The sequence below is a fragment of the Megalops cyprinoides genome, chromosome 3, assembly GCF_013368585.1.
Source record: "Megalops cyprinoides isolate fMegCyp1 chromosome 3, fMegCyp1.pri, whole genome shotgun sequence".
In the NCBI taxonomy this organism is placed as follows: Eukaryota; Metazoa; Chordata; class Actinopteri; order Elopiformes; family Megalopidae; genus Megalops; species Megalops cyprinoides.
Window position 1 is genome coordinate 16,766,702 of NC_050585.1, and position 8,194 is coordinate 16,774,895.

Here is an 8,194-nt window from a genome sequence, read left to right on the forward strand (position 1 = left end):
TTTTTCGGATTGTTTTGCTTTATGCTCTTTTGCTTTTATTTATAATTCAGGCTGTGGTTTGCTGTCCTGGATACTTTCTGTCCTGTCGCTCCTCTCTCGTCCCTGTTTGTCTGTTTATGTGACCATGTTGTGCTGTGTGCAGGATACAGAGTGAGACTGCCTGCCCTCTCAGATCTGGATCACACCACAGCAGAGAGGAGGAACTAATGAGGGCAAGACGACTATATCCAACTACTAAGAGCCTCTGAGACACGCGACACACACTCATACACACACTCATACATACACTCTCATACACACATGCGCACTCTCATACACACATGCGCACGCGCGCACACACATGCACACACATACACTCATTCACACACGCAAACACACACAACTTTAACACAAACAAGCACATATGCACAAATGCATACACAAACACTATTTTCTGTCTCTCTCTCTCTCTCTCTCTCTCACTCACACACACACACACACACACACACATACACAGTATTTTGACACTCAGTAACAATGCACTTCTGAATTGCCTGCTGTATTTTTTGGTTGCAACAAATCCTTGAAACTGAAGTAGCTGCAACTGAGTTTGTTGTTCTCTCAACATACCCCAACAGTACCCTCATTTCACCACTAGCTGGTGAAACACAGCAATTACAGGGATCCTCCAAAGTAGTGACAATCTATAAATTGTGCTTATTCTTTCTAATGGTGCATTCTAAAAATGGAAGACTCATGAATAACCATGTTCATGCCATATTAGCTGTGATTCAATTGAGGTGATCTAAATATTAATCAAATTAGCCAGATGAGGTTTCACACATTATTGTCCTTACCAGGGTTATACCAGCCGGTCAACTGAACAGACATTCTTACTGTAATATATGGGACCACAAAAAAAGTACAATCTTGGAGAGGCACAGTAGGGTTGTCCCAACTACTGCAATAATGACATTTTGAGTAGGTGGTTTTAAAGATTTCAGTGGAGGGAGAGCAGCCAGACAGAGGCCCTGCAGAGACAGCAGACTGGACATGTAAAGAAAATGTTTGAAGCCAAAATCTCCAGTATGAAAAATTAAATAAATAAATTGATACATTAATAAATAAATAATGGCCAACATCATTCCCAGCTTCCAGGTGCCTTCATCTGAACTCTGATTCTGAGTTTGCCTCAGTTTCTGATTTTTCGTGGGGTTTTGATATGACTGAACAGGTGCTGATGTTCTGTGGTGGAAGGATTAATGGAAGAACTCAATGCAATGCATCACATCACTGTAAACGGTGTATATTCATACAATTTTTATATAACAATTACTGTAAAAAGACAGAATCACAGATATCAATACTTACACAATATAGTCATGCTCACAAGAAAGGTAAGTGGATGTTAGCAGAGCCTACTGAAAGCAGATTCCTGAACACAAGCAGGTCATTAAACAGCTAAGATGACTGTGTTATTTACATAATAACAACACTCATGGTCACACCATTATTGTTATGCATTGCAATTTTTTAAAGAAAATAGAAAAGAAGCTGAATACTGCATAGATTTATGCTTATGCTTCATTGTCTGATGTTTTGTAGCCCCGCTGAGAACTGACATAAAAATGAGTTACAGTCATAGTGAATATTTTATGACAAAGAAAGAAACAAAAATAGACCCTTCCAGATTATGGAAAACATGACACAAACATATAATGATGACTACTGTACTAGTACAACTGCTGTTATAGTCACCCTTCGTCAAACCATAGTAGTGATATATTATTTTGACCATACGGTAGGAAATACAAACAAGGAATGGAGAATAAATGTGTTCCCCTGCAGTTTTAGAGCAATTGCACAGGGCTGCTGCCAATGACTGGGCCCTGAACACACATATACACATTCACACATACATACGCACACGCACACATGCACGCGCACACACAAGTCTGTGGCAATCAAATCAATATTTTTCTCACTTCTTCCCACTACTCCCCCTTAGTGAAAAGACTCTGACACGACACCAGGAACATGCAACACACAAGGTAAGAGTTCATTCATTTCACTCTCACGGTGTCATTTATCTTGATGCGAGAGTGGCACGCACGGGTGGTGTGGAGTAAAAATGAGCCACCGCGCCATTACCACAATGCTGAAATAACACAGAGTCGGTAAGTCATCTTCTGTTCCCGTCCATGCAATTCATCAAGCCAATCCCCAGCTCCGCTGTGGACGTGCACGCACCAGTGACACCCCCCCCCCCCCCCCACCCTGCACTCAAGCACCACCCAACCGTGAGAGACGTCTATTTCACCTGCTGAAAATGCGTCTGATGCTCCTGCTCCCAGTCATGGCTGGATACGATCAGAGAAAATGGGCGGGGGCAAAGAAAAGAGGATGCATAGGAAAGCTGAGATGCATTCAAAAGGTTCCGAACACAAAGCAGCCTTGAGGCTGTGCAAGCAACCTCTGCAGAATGCCTACGTCCACCTTCCAGACCCCCGTCTGCCTCAGTCTTTAGGCCATAAAAGGGAAAGGGGAGAATGAGCAGAATTTGGGGACAAAATAAATGGCAAAAAAACATGGCTATTCTCAAAAATGCAAAGTGCAATCTGAGACACAGTTCGGGGACCAGTGGGTCTAGCCCAATAGTGTCCAGTGGCCACTTGTCCCTGCCTTGTAATAATGATACAACTACCAAATGTTAAACCATACAATACATGTGTCTATATTCAAATCCTCTACTCACCACCACCACCTCCCACACTTTCCTTTGGGCAGTAAGGGTTTCCTCTCTTGAATGAGCTGTCTGATATGCTTGTGATGTCAACATATACCAGTGAAACAAAGAATTTAATCAATGCTAATGTGAATTTGAGGAAAAGGAAAAAATATATATATACATGTATATATATATATATATATATATGTGCGTCTTGGAAGCACCATCACACTGTAGCAACTGGTTCATAATAATTCATTTTCCAGTGGATAGCTAATTGATTTAGACTACATTGCAAATTGATTTATAGAGCATTTTCAATGGAAAGCTAATTGATTCTGAATGCATTGCTTAATTAATTTGCTGGGTATTTCCAATTGGTTGAAAATGTTTTGCTAATTATTTGCTGCTGGGTGTCTTTAATTACATTAAAATAATAATACAGATGACATTTTAATAAACATTTTTCAGAAGTGCAGGACTGTAATATTTCGGAAGCTGTTGGTGTGTTTCAAGTGAGAGATGACATATTCTAGCAAAACTGGAATGAGAAAGTGCATTATTTTTTGTTTGTTTGCTTGTTTGTTTCAGTAAGATCAATATGGGCTGATATATAAACCTTCACCACTATGGTTGCTGCATGCACGTTACCACCTCTATTGATTTCAGCTGATCACAATCTTCTTCACCAATTGAAATGGTAATAATATGATTAATTTCATGATGAGGTTAATTCCACCTGTCTGATCGCGAGGGGGCAAGCTGAAACGCTGCACTCCGCATGGCCTTCACTGCTGTTAGAGGACCGACTGCATTTATTCCATCTGCTCCTGTGTCCACTGAAAGGGCCCTGCACAATTGCTATCGACCAACGGAGAGATGAGAATATATTGACTCGGATAATGACAAACACAAACACAAAGGGCCCGACAAACTGGAAAGCACTGTGAGCACATGACAAGCAGTTTGATCCAGTCTGAAACCGGCTGTGGGGGACAAAGGTTAGGGAGTTGGACTTGTAACCAGGAGATTGCAGGATTAAATCCCAAGTGGGACTCTGTCATTGTCGGCTTGAGCAAAGTACTTAACTTGATTTGCTTCAGTAAATATCTAGCTATGTGACAGATAATGCGTACTATACCATAAGTCACACACATTATGGCCCCTGCTCAGAAAGTAAAAATGTCTTTTTTTATAATTCTTTTGAAACATTTTGTCGTTGGCCAGGAGAGTATGTGATTTTGAACAAAAACTTGTTTGCATTTCTTCCAAATTAAAGAAAGCACATAGTATGTTGACTCAGTTGCCTGTGTTGCAAGCTGAAAGTCAAAAGGATCTCTTCTCTCTACAGCAAAGGTAGTTGCAGCTGCATGCAGTGTGGCCCTCAAGGTCATTTTCTCCTCTTAGGGGAGTGATGTCTCTTATGGGGACAGAGCACCCTAATTACTCCCCAAGGGAACCTACATTTAAGAGATGGACAAATGTATATTTTATAAAATCATATTCTATATATTAGTGTGAGGCAGAAAGTATAACTTTACAAATGTACATTTATATTATGGTTAGTCTTGACTTGACGTGATGCAGATGTATTGCTAATTGCTAGGGTTACGTATGGATATGGTTTCCCACCAAAAAAAAAAAAGAAAAAAAAAATACTCCTCTTACAACTTTAGAGCTACAAATTCCATACTTGCTTGCCATGAGTTTATTCAAAAAGTGTGTACTTTGATTCATAGACAAATAGATACAAAAGTATATATAGCTATTCTCTAACACTCTCCCTTTAAGTAGAATGAAATCAGATGCAGATTTGCAAGTCTGATGATCATATTACATCACAGTGAAAACCACCCCCTTTCCTTTTAATAAGCAGACATTAATTTTAGCCTCAAGGACACATGCAATTATTTGAGTCATTTGAAATAAAATGAAAAATGCATGAAATAAAGATCTGAAATGATCTGAATAATAAAGATCACCTCCCACTAGCTACATACGTGATATATATTTTTAATTATGTTCCATTTTTACTTGTCTTGACTGAGAGATTACTGATATTGAAAAATAAAACAACAAGAAGAGGACATGAAATGATTGCAATTCAGCAGTGCCCATAGTCTCTTTCTGTCCACCAAATGCTATGCCTTCTAATGATTTTTGATAAGCAACGCACACCAGTTCCAGCTACTCATCCACACCACAGCATGACTCCATTTGAGTTTCAATGCAGAGAGACATGTTTGTTATATAACCCTGCTGATGATGTCAAGGCAGAGCGCTATCTCAGCATTGCCTGTATGCATCTGCCTGGATGTGAATTGAAGTTTAGGAGTGATATGCCAAAACCACCAATGGCTATGCTTGTATTTGTTGTCTCAAGCTATTTTGAAAACTAAAGAAAAAATTGTGAATGAAAGCACAGGAAAAAATGTGTCCCATTTAATTGTTTTTGTGAGCATGTATGAACGCGATCTGATGTGGTCAGATAGCCTCAATTAAGGTCGAAGGACAGTGTCTCACCACACAAGTCATGTGATACAATCAGATTTGCATGTCCTCGGAGTGACGTCATTCTCCAGCAGGTGAAGTCTTATCTGTTTTCATCTGCCGAGCTCCTTGGCACCCTATACATCATGCCGGCACTTCAAGCCAGAATTATGGCTGCACACTCCATTTTCAGAGTGTTGAATACCATACCATTAGAACCAGGCTAATGCTTCAACATTTCATCACAGCTCCCTCGGGGGTGCCTTTCTTTGGCATTAACTGTTTGCAAAATGACCAACATGTTAAAACTCACCACTGCATTGCAAAATAGCTCAGAGTGAAGGACATTTGCCAACCAAAATTAGCTCTCTGTATTAATATTTCTCAAGATATTCATATTTCATACTTTCTCATGGCCTCTGACTATTATGGAACATTCCGTAGAACACTGTGGCCACTTTACTAGCCTGATCTCTTGGCAGCTCTTGTGATCCGCTTTGGACTTCGGTATTTTGATGATTACAGGGTGGAACAATCATACATCAAAGAGCAGTGAGGCATTACATGTTTGCCCAAGCCTGACTGCCAAATGAAATGCACGCCGGAAAGAATTGCACAGTTTGCTTGAAGGTGAAATTAAATGAAACGTGAATGTGTATCTGATGCAAATCAAACTTTTTTTTTTTCTCTGTTTGTGTCTTTTTTGAAGTGTTCTATTTGAAAACTGGAAAATTACACAAAGGCAAATGTCACACCTTCATGCTCAGAGTATTACAACTACTTGCAACAGTATTATAGCTACTGTGTATCAAACGGGTTTTTACCTTATATCAAGATCTCCAAAACAACACATTAGGAGCAGACATTTTTTGTTTGATCATATCATCCTTCCCATACCCCTCTCTGCAATCTCAGTTTAAATCCATGTCAGCACTAAATCTACCCTAACAATTTTAACCCATGAAGTACTTACTTAAGTACAGAATAATTGCACAGGTAAATTGTCATCTTAAATGCAATACAGGTTTTCCACTGTACTATACACATTGTTTTTTCTTTCTGTTCAGTGGCTGTTTTGCTTTTTAAACTTTGTAGAGCAAAACTGAAATAATGCTAAACAGCAGCACATGGAGTTTAAGATGGAAAGAAATTGATTAAAGTACTAAATAGAGATTACTGCTAAAAATAAAAGATTAAACAAGCCTTAAACTGTAGACGGCAAGGCTAAGGTATGATGTTCATCATAAAATGATGGAAAGTAACACTAAAACAAGCAAGCTAGTATAACACACATCTACAGTTCAGACACTTTTACATGAATATGACAATGAAATTCAAGGTTAAAACCATGTGAAAACATACAGAATTTTTTTTTTTTAAATGCAGGCAAAAATTGCAGAGACATATCTGGGGCATGAACACTGACATTATTATGGGCAGGCAATGCATTATAGGGGGATGAGCACTGTGACCAACAAGTAGAGCCAGTCATACAAATATCAATAACATATTTGAAAGATTTGGTGCAGCACTGAATTGGTTCACATGTATAACAAATACTCCAATTTAAATAGGCCTTTATGCATGTGATATGAACAATTTGATTACATACTTTCGTACTTAATAGGTAGGGTCCTCCGTTTTTTCCTAGACGACATGACACAGTGATTAAAATCTCTATTTCTACCCTTATTCTCTAGGTGTCCCTATATGCACTCAATTTTCAGGTGTGTTTAAACAACCTGCACAGTCATCTGACTAATTATAAAAATAGTATCTAATTGTGAAGTTCTATAAACACAATCACTTGGCCTGGGGGGGGGTGGGGGGGGGGGGGCATAGAACAAATGTAAAGAATGTCCTCAACAAAGAGCATGTCTTTGGGCAGAAGGGTGCAACAGTGTCCACTGTCATTCATGTTTAGTACCATTTTTCATTTTGACATGCAAAACATCCTTATTATTTAGAAAGAGTGCTATCTGCACTGTTCCATCCCTTATAAGGTTTCATATTGGTCCTCTGTGCAAGTTCACACCTTGGTTTATATCACAGGAACCATTTACACAAAACAGCACTTGTTGCTAGAGAAGCCTCAAAGCCTCTTTCTGAAATCAAACGCTACGTATCTACAGCTAACAATGTCTGTCATTATTACAGTCTGCAACATGGACCAATGGGTTTTGAAAACATGTGCAGGGGAAGAGTAAACTTTGATCCATTTTGAAAAAGTGGATAATCCAAAATTGTGTTTATTTTTTAACCAGTATATGATAAAGGCCGGGGTATTTCCATCAGCCAACCAATTTGACAGAATCATCTTCTGCAGACAGCCAGCTTGAATAAAGACAAATTGAAAGAAGTGGTCAAAATGTCTGACTGTATATATAGTCATGGACAAATAAACAGATGGGAAAGACCATTGTGTTTCACATATTTTGTTTGTTCTGCAAGGATAATCCATCACTCACAATTTGAAGTCATCCTTGCTCACACAGTTTACCTAACCAGCATGAGTTAATCCTCGATTGCAAGAGGCATCAAGAAATTGCTTGCAAGCTGTAAAGGCAGATTTTGTGACTATATTTGGTCTGGACAATGTGGTATGTTAAAGGTATATAATGACAACTTCTGAGCCTTTCTGCACAATATTTCACACATGTCCCACGGTTCTCAACTGTCTGACTGAATTCAACATGTGACAGTGCAGTATCAAAAGCAGTATCAACCTCTTGGCGTTGGAGGACTGAAGCACATGCAAGAAAACAAGTAAAAAAAAGTAAAACTGAGGGCTCTATTAATTATAATGGCAAGATAATGGCAATAACAATGACAAGACAATATATAAGATACATATAATAAGAGTATAATAAGTGTTGCTTGACATGTGTCATAGTAACCAGTGCTACTTTTTGTTCAAGGTGTATGTAGATGTATACACTTGTGTATGTTCAGAATGACAAAATATAATTACGGGCTGACATAATCTTTTGTCAGACT